Genomic DNA, 18,763 nt, shown 5'->3' with positions numbered 1-18,763 from the left:
GCCGAATCGCTCTGGAACTGAAATCGGAACGCTCACTGACATTTCCCCTATCTGAAAGTCTGATAAACGCCGGAAAAATGACTAAGTCCAAAAAAAAAATGTTTTCAACTTTTTTTCAATTTTACCCCCGTGGGATATATATTCTACCCACACACATTTGGAACTCTCCTGGGGTACCCTCACACATATTATTCTCTCATTTAGTGGATATTTTCACAAAAAAGTGAAATTTTCAAAAATCCAGACAGTTGTCTGAAAACGACTAAATATCAATGACTCATTGGGCGAATCGCTCTGGAACTGAAATTGGAACGCTCACTGACATTTGCCCTATCTGAAAGTCTGATAAACGCCGGAAAAATGACTAAGTCCAAAAAAAATTTTTTTTAAACTTTTTTCAATTTTACCCCCGTGGGATTTGTATTCTACCCACACACATTTGGAACTCTCCTGGGGTACCCTCACACATATTATTCCCTCATTTAGTGGATATTTTCACAAAAAAGTGAAATTTTCAAAAATCCAGACAATTGGCTGAAAACGACTAAATATCAAAGACTCATTGGGCGAATCGCTCTGGAACTGAAATTGGAACGCTCACTGACATTTGCCCTATCTGAAAATCTGTTAAACGCCAGAAAAATGACTAAGTTCAAAAAAAAAATGTTTTTAACTTTTTTCAATTTTACCCCCGTGGGATTTGTATTCTACCCACACACATTTGGAACTCTCCTGGGGTACCCTCACACATATTATTCCCTCATTTAGTGGATATTTTCACAAAAAAGTGAAATTTTCAAAAATCCAGACAATTGGCTGAAAACGTCTAAATATCAAAGACTCATTGGGCGAATCGCTCTGGAACTGAAATTGGAACGCTCACTGACATTTGCCCTATCTGAAAGTCTGATAAACGCCGGAAAAATGACTAAGTCCAAAAAAAAAAATGTTTTCAACTTTTTCAATTTTACCCCCGTGGAATTTGTATTCTACCCACACACATTTGAAACTCTCCTGGGGTACCCACACACATATTATTCTCTCATTTAGTGGATATTTTCACAAAAAAGTGAAATTTTCAAAAATCCAGACAGTTAGCTGAAAACGACTAAATATCAAGGACTTATTGGGCGAATCGCTCTGGAACTGAAATCGGAATGCTCACCGACATTTGCCCTATCTGAAAGTCTGATAAACGCCGGAAAAATGACTAAGTCCAAAAAAAATTTTTTTTTAACTTTTTTCAATTTTACCCCCGTGGGATATATATTCTACCCACACACATATGGAACTCTCCTGGGGTACCCTCACACATATTATTCCCTCATTTAGTGGATATTTTCACAAAAAAGTGAAATTTTCAAAAATCCAGAAAATTGGCTGAAAACGACTAAATATCAAGGACTCATTGGGCGAATCGCTCTGGAACTGAAATCGGAACGCTCACTGACATTTGCCCTATCTGAAAGTCTGATAAAAGCCGGAAAAATGACTAAGTCCAAAAAAAATTTTTTTTAAACTTTTTTCAATTTTACCCCCGTGGGATATATATTCTACCCACACACATATGGAACTCTCCTGGGGTACCCTCACACATATTATTCCCTCATTTAGTGGATATTTTACAAAAAAGTGAAATTTTCAAAAATCCAGACAATTGGCTGAAAACGACTAAATATCAAAGACTCATTGGGCGAATAGCTCTGCAACTGAAATTGGAACGCTCACTGACATTTGCCCTATCTGAAAGTCTGATAAACGCGGGAAAAATGACTGAGTCCAAAAAAAAAATGTTTTCAACTTTTTTCAATTTTACCCCCGTGGGATTTGTATTCTACCCACACACATTTGGAACTCTCCTGGGGTACCCTCACACATATTATTCCCTCATTTAGTGGATATTTTCACAAAAAAGTGAAATTTTCAAAAATCTAGAAAATTAGCTTAAAACGACTAAATATCAAGGACGCATTGGCCGAATCGCTCTGGAACTGAAATCGGAACGCTCACTGACATTTCCCCTATCTGAAAGTCTGATAAACGCCGGAAAAATGACTAAGTCCAAAAAAAAAATGTTTTCAACTTTTTTCAATTTTACCCCCGTGGGATATATATTCTACCCACACACATTTGGAACTCTCCTGGGGTACCCTCACACATATTATTCTCTCATTTAGTGGATATTTTCACAAAAAAGTGAAATTTTCAAAAATCCAGACAGTTGGCTGAAAACGACTAAATATCAATGACTCATTGGGCGAATCGCTCTGGAACTGAAATTGGAACGCTCACTGACATTTGCCCTATCTGAAAGTCTGATAAACGCCGGAAAAATGACTAAGTCCAAAAAAAATTTTTTTTAAACTTTTTTCAATTTTACCCCCGTGGGATTTGTATTCTACCCACACACATTTGGAACTCTCCTGGGGTACCCTCACACATATTATTCCCTCATTTAGTGGATATTTTCACAAAAAAGTGAAATTTTCAAAAATCCAGACAATTGGCTGAAAACGACTAAATATCAAAGACTCATTGGGCGAATCGCTCTGGAACTGAAATTGGAACGCTCACTGACATTTGCCCTATCTGAAAATCTGTTAAACGCCAGAAAAATGACTAAGTTAAAAAAAAAAATGTTTTTAACTTTTTTCAATTTTACCCCCATGGGATTTGTATTCTACCCACACAGATTTGGAACTCTCCCGGGGTACCCACACACATATTATTCTCTCATTTAGTGGATATTTTCACAAAAAAGTGAAATTTTCAAAAATCCAGACAATTGGCTGAAAACGACTAAATATCAAAGACTCATTGGGCGAATCGCTCTGGAACTGAAATTGGAACGCTCACTGACATTTGCCCTATCTGAAAATCTGTTAAACGCCAGAAAAATGACTAAGTCGAAAAAAAAAATGTTTTTAACTTTTTTCAATTTTACCCCCGTGGGATTTGTATTCTACCCACACAGATTTGGAACTCTCCTGGGGTACCCACACACATATTATTCTCTCATTTAGTGGATATTTTCACAAAAAAGTGACATTTTCAAAAATCCAGACAATTGGCTGAAAACGACTAAATATCAAAGACTCATTGGGCGAATCGCTCTGGAACTGAAATTGGAACGCTCACTGACATTTGCCCTATCTCAAAGTCTGATAAACGCCGGAAAAATGACTAAGTCCAAAAAAAAAAATGTTTTCAACTTTTTTCAATTTTACCCCCGTGGGATATATATTCTACCCACACACATTTGGAATTCTCCTCGGGTACTCTCACACATATTATTCTCTCATTTATTGGATATTTTCACAAAAAAGTGAAATTTTCAAAAATCCAGACAATTGGCTGAAAACGACTAAATATCAATGACTCATTGGGCGAATTGTTCTGGAACTGAAATCGGAACGCTCACTGACATTTGCCCTATCTGAAAGTCTGATAAACGCCGGAAAAATGACTGAGTTAAAAAAAAAAATGATTTCAACTTTTTTCAATTTTACCCACGTGGGATTTGTATTCTACCCACACACATTTGGAACTCTCCTGGGGTACCCTCACACATATTATTCCCTCATTTAGTGGATATTTTCACAAAAAAGTGAAATTTTCAAAAATCCAAAATATTGGCTGAAAACGACTAAATATCAAGGACTCATTGGGCGAATCGCTTTGGAACTGAAATCTGAACGCTCACTGACATTTCCCCTATCTGAAAGTCTGTTAAACGCCAGAAAAATGACTAAGTCCAAAAAAAAAATGTTTTCAACTTTTTGAAATTTTACCCCCGTGGGATATATATTCTAACCACACACATTTGAAACTCTCCTGGGGTACCCTCACACATATTATTCCCTCATTTAGTGGATATTTTCACAAAAAAAGTGAAATTTTCAAAAACGCAGGAAATTGGCTGAAAACGACTAAATATCAAGGACTCTTTGGGTGAATCGCTCTGGAACTGAAATCGGAACGCTCACTGACATTTCCCCTATCTGAAAGTCTGTTAAACGCCAGAAAAATGACTAAGTCAAAAAAAAAATGTTTTCAACTTTTTCAATTTTACCCCCGTGGGATTTGTATTCTACCCACACACATTTGGAACTCTCCTGGGGTACCCACACACATATTATTCTCTCATTTAGTGGATATTTTCACAAAAAAGTGAAATTTTCAAAAATCCAGACAGTTGGCTGAAAACGACTAAATATCAAGGACTTATTGGGCGAATCGCTCTGGAACTGAAATCGGAACGCTCACCGACATTTGCCCTATCTGAAAGTCTGATAAACGCCGGAAAAATGACTGAGTCCAAAAAAAAAATGTTTTCAACTTTTTTCTATTTTACCCCCGTGGGATTTGTATTCTACCCACACACATTTGGAACTCTCCTGGGGTACCCTCACACATATTATTCCCTCATTTAGTGGATATTTTCACAAAAAAGTGAAATTTTCAAAAATCTAGAAAATTAGCTGAAAACGACTAAATATCAAGGACGCATTGGCCGAATCACTCTGGAACTGAAATCGGAACGCTCACTGACATTTCCCCTATCTGAAAATCTGTTAAACGCCAGAAAAATGACTAAGTCCAAAAAAAAAATGTTTTCAACTTTTTTCAATTTTACCCCCGTGGGATATATATTCTAACCACACACATTTGAAACTCTCCTGGGGTACCCTCACACATATTATTCCCTCATTTAGTGGATATTTTCACAAAAAAGTGAAATTTTCAAAAATCCAGACAATTGGCTGAAAACGACTAAATATCAAAGACTCATTGGGCGAATCGCTCTGGAACTGAAATTGGAACGCTCACTGACATTTGCCCTATCTGAAAGTCTGATAAACGCCGGAAAAATGACTGAGTCCAAAAAAAAAATGTTTTCAACTTTTTTCTATTTTACCCCTGTGTGATTTGTATTCTACCCACACACATTTGGAACTTTCCTGGGGTACCCTCACACATATTATTCCCTCATTTAGTGGATATTTTAACAAAAAAGTGAAATTTTCAAAAATCCAAAATATTGGCTGAAAACGACTAAATATCAAGGACTCATTGGGCGAATCGCTCTGGAACTGAAATCGGAATGCTCACTGACATTTCCCCTATCTGAAAGTCTGATAAACGCCGGAAAAATGACTGAGTCCAAAAAAAAAAATGTTTTCAACTTTTTCAATTTTACCCCCGTGGGATTTGTATTCTACCCACACACATTTGGAACTCTCCTGGGGTACCCACACACATATTATTCTCTCATTTAGTGGATATTTTCACAAAAAAGTGAAATTTTCAAAAATCCAGACAGTTGGCTGAAAACGACTAAATATCAAGGACTTATTGGGCGAATCGCTCTGGAACTGAAATCGGAACGCTCACCGACATTTGCCCTATCTGAAAGTCTGATAAACGCCGGAAAAATGACTAAGTCCAAAAAAAATTTTTTTTAAACTTTTTTCAATTTTACCCCCGTGGGATATATATTCTACCCACACACATATGGAACACTCCTGGGGTACCCTCACACATATTATTCCCTCATTTAGTGGATATTTTCCCAAAAAAGTGAAATTTTCAAAAATCCAGAAAATTGGCTGAAAACGACTAAATATCAAAGACTCATTGGGCGAATCGCTCTGGAACTGAAATTGGAACACTCACTGACATTTGCCCTATCTGAAAGTCTGATAAACGCCGGAAAAATGACTGAGTCCAAAAAAAAAATGTTTTCAACTTTTTTCTATTTTACCCCCGTGAGATTTGTATTCTACCCACACACATTTGGAACTCTCCTGGGGTACCCTCACACATATTATTCCCTCATTTAGTGGATATTTTCACAAAAAAGTGAAATTTTCAAAAATCTAGAAAATTAGCTGAAAACGACTAAATTTCAAGGACGCATTGGCCGAATCACTCTGGAACTGAAATCGGAACGCTCACTGACATTTCCCCTATCTGAAAGTCTGTTAAACGCCAGAAAAATGACTAAGTCCAAAAAAAATGTTTTCAACTTTTTTCAATTTTACCCCCGTGGGATATATATTCTAACCACACACATTTGAAACTCTCCTGGGGTACCCTCACACATATTATTCCCTCATTTAGTGGATATTTTCACAAAAAAGTGAAATTTTCAAAAATTCAAAATATTGGCTGAAAAAGACTAAATATCAAGGACTCATTGGGCGAATCGCTCTGGAACTGAAATCGGAACGCTCACTGACATTTCCCCTATCTGAAAGTCTGATAAACGCCGGAAAAAGGACTAAGTGCAAAAAAAAATTTTTTTCAACTTTTTTCAATTTTACCCCGGTGGGATAAATATTCTACCCACACACATTTGGAACTCTCCTGGGGTACCCTCACACATATTATTCCCTCATTTAGTGGATATTTTCACAAAAAAGTGAAATTTTCAAAAATCCAGACAATTGGCTGAAAACGACTAAATATCAAAGACTCATTGGGCGAATCGCTCTGGAACTGAAATTGGAACGCTCACTGACATTTGCCCTATCTGAAAGTCTGATAAACGCCGGAAAAATGACTGAGTCCAAAAAAAAAATGTTTTCAACTTTTTTCTATTTTACCCCCGTGGGATTTGTATTCTACCCACACACATTTGGAACTCTCCTGGGGTACCCTCACACATATTATTCTCTCATTTAGTGGATATTTTCACAAAAAAGTGAAATTTTCAAAAATCCAAAATATTGGCTGAAAACGACTAAATATCAAGGACTCATTGGGCGAATCGCTCTGGAACTGAAATCGGAACGCTCACTGACATTTCCCCTATCTGAAAGTCTGTTAAACGCCAGAAAAATGACTAAGTCCAAAAAAAAAATGTTTTCAACTTTTTTAAATTTTACCCCCGTGGGATTTGTACTCTACCCACACACATTTGGAACTCTCCTGGGGTACCCTCACACATATTATTCTCTCATTTAGTGGATATTTTCACAAAAAAGTGAAATTTTCAAAAATCCAAAATATTGGCTGAAAACGACTAAATATCAAGGACTCATTGGGCGAATCGCTCTGGAACTGAAATCGGAACGCTCACTGACATTTCCCCTATCTGAAAGTCTGTTAAACGCCAGAAAAATGACTAAGTCCAAAAAAAAAATGTTTTCAACTTTTTGAAATTTTACCCCCGTGGGATATATATTCTAACCACACACATTTGAAACTCTCCTGGGGTACCCTCACACATATTATTCCCTCATTTAGTGGATATTTTCACAAAAAAGTGAAATTTTCAAAAATCCAAAATATTGGCTGAAAACGACTAAATATCAAGGACTCATTGGGCGAATCGCTCTGGAACTGAAATCGGAACGCTCACTGACATTTCCCCTATCTGAAAGTCTGATAAACGCCGGAAAAATGACTGAGTCCAAAAAAAAAAATGTTTTCAACTTTTTCAATTTTACCCCCGTGGGATTTGTATTCTACCCACACACGTTTGGAACTCTCCTGGGGTACCCACACACATATTATTCTCTCATTTAGTGGATATTTTCGCAAAAAAGTGAAATTTTCAAAAATCCAGACAATTGGCTGAAAACGACTAAATATGAAAGACTCATTGGGCGAATCGCTCTGGAACTGAAATTGGAACGCTCACTGACATTTGCCCTATGTGAAAGTCTGATAAACGCCGGAAAAATGACTGAGTCCAAAAAAAAAATGTTTTCAACTTTTTTCTATTTTACCCCCGTGGGATGTGTATTCTACCCACACACATTTGGAACTCTCCTGGGGTACCCTCACACATATTATTCCCTCATTTAGTGGATATTTTCACAAAAAAGTGAAATTTTCAAAAATCTAGAAAATTAGCTGAAAACGACTAAATATCAAGGACGCATTGGCCGAATCACTCTGGAACTGAAATCGGAACGCTCACTGACATTTCCCCTATCTGAAAGTCTGTTAAACGCCAGAAAAATGACTAAGTCCAAAAAAAAAATGTTTTCAACTTTTTTCAATTTTACCCCCGTGGGATTTGTATTCTACTCACACACATTTGGAACTCTCCTGGGGTACCCTCACACATATTATTCCCTCATTTAGTGGATATTTTCCCAAAAAAGTGAAATTTTCAAAAATCCAGAAAATTGGCTGAAAACGACTAAATATCAAGGACTTATTGGGCGAATCGCTCTGGAACTGAAATCGGAACGCTCACCGACATTTGCCCTATCTGAAAGTCTGATAAACGCCGGAAAAATGACTAAGTCCAAAAAAAATTTTTTTTAAACTTTTTTCAATTTTACCCCCGTGGGATATATATTCTACCCACACACATATGGAACTCTCCTGGGGTACCCTCACACATATTATTCCCTCATTTAGTGGATATTTTCCCAAAAAAGTGAAATTTTCAAAAATCCAGAAAATTGGCTGAAAACGACTAAATATCAAGGACTCATTGGGCGAATCGCTCTGGAACTGAAATCGGAACGCTCACTGACATTTCCCCTATCTGAAAGTCTGATAAACGTCGGAAAAATGACTAAGTCCAAAAAAAAAATTTTTTAAACTTTTTTCAATTTTACCCCGTGGGATATATATTCTACCCACACACATTTGTAACTCTCCTGGGGTACCCTCACACATATTATTCCCTCATTTAGTGGATATTTTCACAAAAGAGTGAAATTTTCAAAAATCCAGACAATTGGCTGAAAACGACTAAATATCAAAGACTCATTGGGCGAATCGCTCTGGAACTGAAATTGGAACGCTCACTGACATTTGCCCTATCTGAAAGTCTGATAAACGCCGTAAAAATGACTGAGTCCAAAAAAAAAATGTTTTCAACTTTTTTCTATTTTACTCCCGTGAGATTTGTATTCTACCCACACACATTTGGAACTCTCCTGGGGTACCCTCACACATATTATTCCCTCATTTAGTGGATATTTTCACAAAAAAGTGAAATTTTCAAAAATCCAGACAATTGGTTGAAAACGACTAAATATCAAAGACTCATTGGGCGAATCGCTCTGGAACTGAAATTGGAACGCTCACTGACATTTCCCCTATCTGAAAGTCTGATAAACGCCGGAAAAATGAATAAGTCCCGAAAAAAAATTTTTAAACTTTTTTCAACTTTTCCCCCGTGGAATATATATCCTACCCACACACATTTGGAACTCTCCTGGGGTACACTCACACATATTATTCCCACATTTAGTGGATATTTTCACAAAAAAGTGAAATTTTCAAAAATCCAGAAAATTGGCTGAAAACAACTAAATATCAAGGACTCATTTGGCGAATCGCTCTGGAAGTGAAATCGGAACGCTCACTGACATTTCCCCTATCTGAAAGTATGTTAAATGCCAGAAAAATGACTAAGTCCAAAAAAAAAAAGTTTTCAACTTTTTTCAATTTTACCCCCGTGGGATATATATTCTAACCACACACATTTGAAACTCTCCTGGGGTACCCTCACACATATTATTCCCTCATTTAGTGGATATTTTCACAAAAAAAGTGAAATTTTCAAAAATCCAAAATATTGTCTGAAAACGACTAAATATCAAGGACTCATTGGGCGAATCGCTCTGGAACTGAAATCGGAACGCTCACTGACATTTCCCCTATCTGAAAGTCTGATAAACGCCGGAAAAATGACTAAGTCCAAAAAAAATTGTTTTTAAACTTTTTTCAATTTTACCCCCGTGGTATTTATATTCTACCCACACACATATGGAACTCTCCTGGGGTACCCTCACACATATTATTCCCTCATTTAGTGGATATTTTCACAAAAAAGTGAAATTTTCAAAAATCCAGAAAATTGGCTGAAAACGACTAAATATCAAGGTCTCATTGGGCGAATCGCTCTGGAACTGAAATCGGAACGCTCACTGACATTTCCCCTATCTGAAAGTCTGATAAACGTCGGAAAAATGACTAAGTCCAAAAAAAAATTTTTTTAAACTTTTTTCAATTTTACCCCGTGGGATATATATTCTACCCACACACATTTGTAACTCTCCTGGGGTACCCTCACACATATTATTCCCTCATTTAGTGGATATTTTCACAAAAAAGTGAAATTTTCAAAAATCCAGACAATTGGCTGAAAACGACTAAATATCAAAGACTCATTGGGCGAATCGCTCTGGAACTGAAATTGGAACGCTCACTGACATTTGACCTATCTGAAAATCTGATAAACGCCGGAAAAATGACTGAGTCCAAAAAAAAAATGTTTTCAACTTTTTTCTATTTTACCCCCGTGAGATTTGTATTCTACCCACACACATTTGGAACTCTCCTGGGGTACCCTCACACATATTATTCTCTCATTTAGTGGATATTTTCACAAAAAAGTGAAATTTTCAAAAATCCAAAATATTGGTTGAAAACGACTAAATATCAAGGACTCATTGGGCGAATCGCTCTGGAACTGAAATCGGAACGCTCACTGACATTTCCCCTATTTGAAAGTCTGTTAAACGCCAGAAAAATGACTAAGTCCAAAAAAAAATGTTTTCAACTTTTTGAAATTTTACCCCCGTGGGATATATATTCTAACCACACACATTTGAAACTCTCCTGGGGTACCCTCACACATATTATTCCCTCATTTAGTGGATATTTTCACAAAAAAAGTGAAATTTTCAAAAATGCAGGAAATTGGCTGAAAACGACTAAATATCAAGGACTCTTTGGGTGAATCGCTCTGGAACTGAAATCGGAACGCTCACTGACATTTCCCCTATCTGAAAGTCTGATAAACGCCGGAAAAATGACTGAGTCCAAAAAAAAAAATGTTTTCAACATTTTCAATTTTACCCCCGTGGGATTTGTATTCTACCCACACACATTTGGAACTCTCCTGGGGTACCCACACACATATTATTCTCTCATTTAGTGGATATTTTCACAAAAAAGTGAAATTTTCAAAAATCCAGACAGTTGGCTAAAAACGACTAAATATCAAGGACTTATTGGGCGAATCGCTCTGGAACTGAAATCGGAACGCTCACCGACATTTGCCCTATCTGAAAGTCTGATAAACGCCGGAAAAATGACTAAGTCCAAAAAAAATTTTTTTTAAACTTTTTTCAATTTTACCCCTGTGGGATATATATTCTACCCACACACATATGGAACTCTCCTGGGGTACCCTCACACATATTATTCCCTCATTTAGTGGATATTTTCACAAAAAAGTGAAATTTTCAAAAATCCAGAAAATTGGCTGAAAACGACTAAATATCAAGGACTCATTGGGCGAATCGCTCTGGAACTGAAATCGGAACGCTCACTGACATTTCCCCTATCTGAAAGTCTGATAAACGTCGGAAAAATGACTAAGTCCAAAAAAAAAATTTTTTAAACTTTTTTCAATTTTACCCCGTGGGATATATATTCTACCCACACACATTTGTAACTCTCCTGGGGTACCCTCACACATATTATTCCCTCATTTAGTGGATATTTTCACAAAAAAGTGAAATTTTCAAAAATCCAGACAATTGGCTGAAAACGACTACATATCAAAGACTCATTGGGCGAATCGCTCTGGAACGAAAATTGGAACGCTCACTGACATTTGCCCTATCTGAAATTCTGATAAACGCCGGAAAAATGACTGAGTCCAAAAAAAAAATGTTTTCAACTTTTTTCTATTTTACCCCCGTGAGATTTGTATTCTACCCACACACATTTGGAACTCTCCTGGGGTACCCTCACACATATTATTCCCTCATTTAGTGGATATTTTCACAAAAAAGTGAAATTTTCAAAAATCTAGAAAATTAGCTGAAAACGACTAAATTTCAAGGACGCATTGGCCGAATCACTCTGGAACTGAAATCGGAACGCTCACTGACATTTCCCCTATCTGAAAGTCTGTTAAACGCCAGAAAAATGACTAAGTCGAAAAAAAAAATGTTTTCAACTTTTTTCAATTTTACCCCCGTGGGATTTGTACTCTACCCACACACATTTGGAACTCTCCTGGGGTACCCTCACACATATTATTCTCTCATTTAGTGGATATTTTCACAAAAAAGTGAAATTTTCAAAAATCCAAAATATTGGCTGAAAACGACTAAATATCAAGGACTCATTGGGCGAATCGCTCTGGAACTGAAATCGGAACGCTCACTGACATTTCCCCTATCTGAAAGTCTGTTAAACGCCAGAAAAATGACTAATTCCAAAAAAAAAATGTTTTCAACCTTTTGAAATTTTACCCCCGTGGGATATATATTCTAACCACACACATTTGAAACTCTCCTGGGGTACCCTCACACATATTATTCCCTCATTTAGTGGATATTTTCACAAAAAAAGTGAAATTTTCAAAAATGCAGGAAATTGGCTGAAAACGACTAAATATCAAGGACTCTTTGGGTGAATCGCTCTGGAACTGAAATCGGAACGCTCACTGACATTTCCCCTATCTGAAAGTCTGATAAACGCCGGAAAAATGACGGAGTCCAAAAAAAAAATGTTTTCAACTTTTTTCTATTTTACCCCCGTGGGATTTGTATTCTACCCAAACACATTTGGAACTCTCCTGGGGTACCCTCACACATATTATTCCCTCATTTAGTGGATATTTTCACAAAAAAGTGAAATTTTCAAAAATCCAAAATATTGGCTGAAAACGACTAAATATCAAGGACTCATTGGGCGAATCGCTCTGGAACTGAAATCGGAACGCTCACTGACATTTCCCCTATCTGAAAGTCTGATAAACGCCGGAAAAATGACTAAGTGCAAAAAAAAATTTTTTTCAACTTTTTTCTATTTCACCCCCGTGGGATTTGTATTCTACCCACACACATTTGGAACTCTCCTGGGGTACCCTCACACATATTATTCCCTCATTTAGTGGATATTTTCACAAAAAAGTGAAATTTTCAAAAATCTAGAAAATTAGCTGAAAACGACTAAATATCAAGGACGCATTGGGCGAATCACTCTGGAACTGAAATCGGAACGATCTCTGACATTTCCCCTATCTGAAAGTCTGTTAAACGCCGGAAAAATGACGGAGTCCAAAAAAAAAATGTTTTCAACTTTTTTCAATTTTACCCCCGTGGGATATATATTCTAACCACACACATTTGAAACTCTCCTGGGGTACCCTCACACATATTATTCTCTCATTTAGTGGATATTTTCACAAAAAAGTGACATTTTCAAAAATTCAGACAATTGGCTTAAAACGACTAAATATCAAGGACTCATTGGGCGAATCGCTCTGGAACTGAAATCGGAACGCTCATTGACATTTCACCTATCTGAAAGTCTGATAAACGCCGGAAAAATGACTAAGTCCAAAAAAAAATTTTTTTCAACTTTTTTCAATTTAACCCCCGTGGGATATATATTCTGCCCACACACATTTGGAACTCTCCTGGGGTACCCTCACACATATTATTCCCTCATTTAGTGGATATTTTCACAAAAAAGTGAAATTTTCAAAAATCCAAAATATTAGCTAAAAACGACTAAATATCAAGGACTCATTGGGAGAATCGCTCTGGAACTGAAATCGGAACGCTCATTGACATTTCCCCTATCTGAAAGTCTGACAAACGCCGGAAAAATGACTAAGTCCAAAAAAAAATGTTTTCAACTTTTTTCAATTTTACCCCCGTGGGATATATATTCTACCCTCACACATATTATTCCCTCATTTAGTGGATATTTTCACAAAAAAGTGAAATTTTCAAAAATCCAGAAAATTGACTGAAAACGACTAAATATCAAGAACTCATTGGGCGAATCGCTCTGGAACTGAAATCGGAACACTCACTGACATTTCCCCTATCTGAAAGTCTGATAAACGCCGGAAAAATTACTAAGTCCAAAAAAAAATTTTTTTAAACTTTTTTCAATTTTACCCCCGTGGGATATATATTCTACCCACACACATTTGGAACTCTCCTGGGGTACCCTCACACATATTAGTCTCTCATTTAGTGGATATTTTCACAAACAAGTGAAATTTTCAAAAATCCAGAAAATTGGCTGAAAACGACTAAATATCAAGGACTCATTGGGAGAAATCGCTCTTGAACTGAAATCGGAATGCTCACTGACATTTCCCCTATTTGAAAGTCTGATAAACGCCGGAAAAATGAGTAAGTCCAAAAAAAATTTTTTTTCAACTTTTTTCAATTTTACCCCCGTGGGATATATATTCTACCCAAACACATTTGGAACTCTCCTGAGATACCTTCACACATATTATTCCCTCATTTAGTGGATATTTTCACAAAAAGTGAAATTTTCAAAAATCCAGAAAATTGGCTGAAAACGATTAAATATCAAAGCCTCATTGGGCGAATCGCTCTGGAACTGAAATCGGAATGCTTACTGACATTTCCCCTATCTGAAAGTCTGATAAACGCCAGAAAAATGACTAAGTCCCCAAAAAAATTTTTTTTCAACTTTTTTCAACTTTTCCCCCGTGGGATATATATCCTACCCACACACATTTGGAACTCTCCTGGGGTACACTCACACATATTATTCCCTCATTTAGTGGATATTTTCACAAAAAGTGAAATTTTCAAAAATCCAGAAAATTGGCTGAAAACGACTAAATATTAAGGACTCATTGGGCGAATCGCTCTGGAACTGAAATCGGAACGCTCATTGACATTTCCCCTATCTGAAAGTCTGATAAACGCCGGAAAAATGACTAAGTCCAAAAAAAAATGTTTTCAACTTTTTTCAATTTTACCCCTGTGGGATATATATTCTACCCTCACACATATTATTCCCTCATTTAGTGGATATTTTCACAAAAAAGTGAAATTTTCAAAAATCCAGAAAATTGGCTGAAAATGAAAAAATATCAAGGACTCATTGGGCTAATCGCTCTGAATCTGAAATCGGAACTCTCACTGACATTTCCCCTATCTGAAAGTCTGATAAACGCCGGAATAATGACTAACTCCAAAAAAAAAATATTTCAACTTTTTTCAATTTTACCCCCGTGGGATATATATTCTACCCTCACAAATATTATTCCCTCATTTAGTGGATATTTTCACAAAAAAAGTGAAATTTTCAAAAATCCAGAAAATTGGCTGAAAACGATTAAATATCAAGGACTCATTGGGCGAATCGTTTTGGAACTAAAATCGAACGCTTACAGACATTTCCCCTATCTGAAAGTCTGATAAACGCCGGAAAAATTACTAAGTCCCAAAAAATTTTTTTTTCAACTTTTTTCAATTTTACCCCCGTGGGATATATATTCTACCCACATACATTTGGAACTCTCCTGGGGTACAATCACACATATTATTCCCTCATTTAGTGGATATTTTCACAAAAAAGTGAAATTTTCAAAAATCCAGAAAATTGGCTGAAAACCACTAAATATCAACGACTCATTGGGCGAATCGCTCTGGAACTGAAATCGGAACGCTCACTGACATTTCCCCTATCTGAAAGTCTGATAAACGCCGGAAAAATGACTAAGTCCATAAAAAAAATGTTTTCAACTTTTTTCAATTTTACCCCCGTGGGATATATATTCTACCCTCACACATATTATTCCCTCATTTAGTGGATATTTTCACAAAAAAGTGAAATTTTCAAAAATCCAGAAAATTGGCTGAAAATGACTAAATATCAAGGACTCATTGGGCGAATCGCTCTGGAACTGAAATCGAAACGCTCACTGACATTTCCCCTATCTGAAAGTCTGATAAACGCAGGAAAAATTACTAAGTCCAAAAAAAAAATTTTTTAAACTTTTTTCAATTTTACCCCCGTGGGATATATATTCTACCCACACACATTTGGAACTCTCCTGGGGTACCCTCACACATATTATTCGCTCATTTTAGTGGATATTTTCACAAAAAAGTGAAATTTTCAAAAATCCAGAAAATTGGCTGAAAACAACTAAATAACAAGAACTCATTGGGCGAATCGCTGTGGAACTGAAATTGGAACGCTCACTGACATTTCCCCTATCCGAAAGTCTGATAAACGCCGAAAAAATGACTAAGTCCAAAAAAAAATATTTTTCAACTTTTTTCAATTTTACCCCCGTGGGATATATATTCTACCCACACACATTTGGAAATCTCCTTGGGTACCCTCACACATATTATTCTCTCATTTAGTGGATATTTTCACAAAAAAGTGAAATTTTCAAAAATACAAAATATTGGCTGAAAACGACTAAACATCAAGGAATCATTGAGCGAATAGCTCTGGAACTGAAATTGGAATGCTCACTGACATTTCCCCTATTTGAAAGTCTGATAAACGCCGGAAAAATGAGTAAGTCAAAAAAAATTTTTTTTCCAACTTTTTTCAATTTTACCCCCATGGGATATGTATTCTACCCTCACACATATTATTCCCTCATTTAGTGGATATTTTTACAAACAAGTGAAATTTTCAAAAATCCAGAAAATTGGCTGAAAACGACTAAATATCAAGGACTCATTGGGAGAAATCGCTCTGGAACTGAAATCGGAATGCTCACTGACATTTCCCCTATCTGAAAGTCTGATAAACGCCGGAAAAATGACTAAGTCCCCCAAAAAAATTTTTTTTCAACTTTTTTCAATTTTTCCCCCGTGGGATATATATTCTACCCACACACATTTGGAACTCTCCTGGGGTACCCTCACACATATTATTCTCTCATTTAGTGGATATTTTCACAAAAAAGTGAAATTTTCAAAAATCCAGAAAATTGGCTGAAAACAACTAAATATCAAGGACTCATTGGGCGAATCGCTCTGGAACTGAAATCGGAACGCTCACTGACATTTCCCCTATCTAAAAGTCTGATAAACGCCGGAAAAATGACTAAGTCCAAAAAAAAATGTTTTCAACTTTTTTCAATTTTACCCCCGTGGGATATATATTCTACCCACAAACATTTGGATCTCTCCTGGGGTACCCTCACACATATTATTCCCTCATTTAGTGGATATTTTCACAAAAAAGTGAAATTTTCAAAAATCAAAAATATTGGCTGAAAACGACTAAATATCAAAAAATCATTGGGCGAATCGCTCTGGAACTGAAATTGGAACGCTCACTGACATTTCCCCTAGCTGAAAGTCTGATAAACGCCAGAAAAATGACTAAGTCCAAAAAAAAATTTTTTTAAACTTTTTTCAATTTTACCCCGTAGGATATATATTCTACCCACACACATTTGGAACTCTCCTGGGGTACCCTCACACATATTATTCCCTCATTTAGTGGATATTTTCACAAAAAAGTGAAATTTTCAAAACTCCAGAGAATTGGCTGAAAACAACTAAATATCAAGGACTCATTGGGCGAATCGCTCTGGAACTGAAATCGGAACGCTCACTGACATTTCCCCTATCTGAAAGTCTGATAAACGCCGGAAAAATGACTAAGTCCAAAAAAAAATGTTTTCAACTTTTTTCAATTTTACCCCCGTGGGATATATATTCTACCCTCACACATTTTATTCCCTCATTTAGTTGATATTTTCTCAAAAAATTGAAATTTTCAAAAATCCAGAAAATTGACTGAAAACGACTAAATATCAAGGACTCATTGGGCGAATCGCTCTGGAACTGAAATCGGAACGCTCACTGATATTTCCCCTATCTGAAAGTCTGATAAACGGCAGAGAAATGACTAAGTCCAAAAAAAAATGTTTTCAACTTTTTTCAATTTTACCCCTGTGGGATATATATTCTGCCCACACACATTTGGAACTCTCCTGGGGTACCCTCACACATATTATTCCCTCATTTAGTGGATATTTTCACAAAAAAGTGAAATTTTCAAAAATTCAGAAAATTGGCTGAAAACAACTAAATATCAAGGACTCATTGGGCGAATCGCTCTGGAACTGAAATCGGAACGCTCACTGACATTTCCCCTATCTGAAAGTCTGATAAACGCCGGAAAAATGACTAAGTCCAAAAAAAAATGTTTTCAACTTTTTTCAATTTTACCCCCGTGGGATATATATTCTACCCTCACACATATTATTCCCTCATTTAGAGGATATTTTCACAAAAAAGTGAAATTTTCAAAAATCCAGAAAATTGGCTGAAAACAAATAAATATCAAGGACTCATTGGGCGAATCGCTCTGGAACTGAAATCGGAACGCTCACTGATATTTCCCCTATCTGAAAGTCTGATAAACGGCAGAGAAATGACTAGTCCAAAAAAAAATGTTTTCAACTTTTTTCAATTTTACCCCCGTGGGATATATATTCTACCCACACACATTTGGAACTCTCCTGGGGTACCCTCACACATATTATTCCCCAATTAGTGGATATTTTCACAAAAAAGTGAAATTTTCAAAAATCCAGAAAATTGGCTGAAAACGACTAAATATCAAGGACTCATTGGCGAATGGCTCTGGAACTGAAATCGGAACGCTCATTGACATTTCCCCTATCTGAAAGTCTGATAAACACCGGAAAAATGACTAAGTCCAAAAAAAATTTTTTTAAACTTTTTTCAATTTTACCCCCGTGGGATATATATTCTGCCCACACACATTTGGAACTCTCCTGGGGTACCCTCACACATATTATTCTCTAATTTAGTGGATATTTTCACAAAAAAGTGTAGTTTTCAAAAATCCAGAAAATTGGCTGAAAACGACTAAATATCAAGGACTGATTGGGCGAATCGCTCTGGAACTGAAATGGGAACACTCACTGACATTTCCCGTATCTGAAAGTCAGATAAACGCCGGAAAAATGACAGTCCAAAAA

The sequence above is a fragment of the Phyllobates terribilis genome, unplaced genomic scaffold (assembly GCF_046119375.1).
Source record: "Phyllobates terribilis strain yellow unplaced genomic scaffold, ASM4611937v1 Scaffold_3__8_contigs__length_932513732, whole genome shotgun sequence".
Lineage (NCBI taxonomy): Eukaryota > Metazoa > Chordata > Amphibia > Anura > Dendrobatidae > Phyllobates > Phyllobates terribilis.
The sequence above is the reverse complement of the archived record's forward strand: the minus strand, read 5'-3'. Positions refer to the sequence as shown.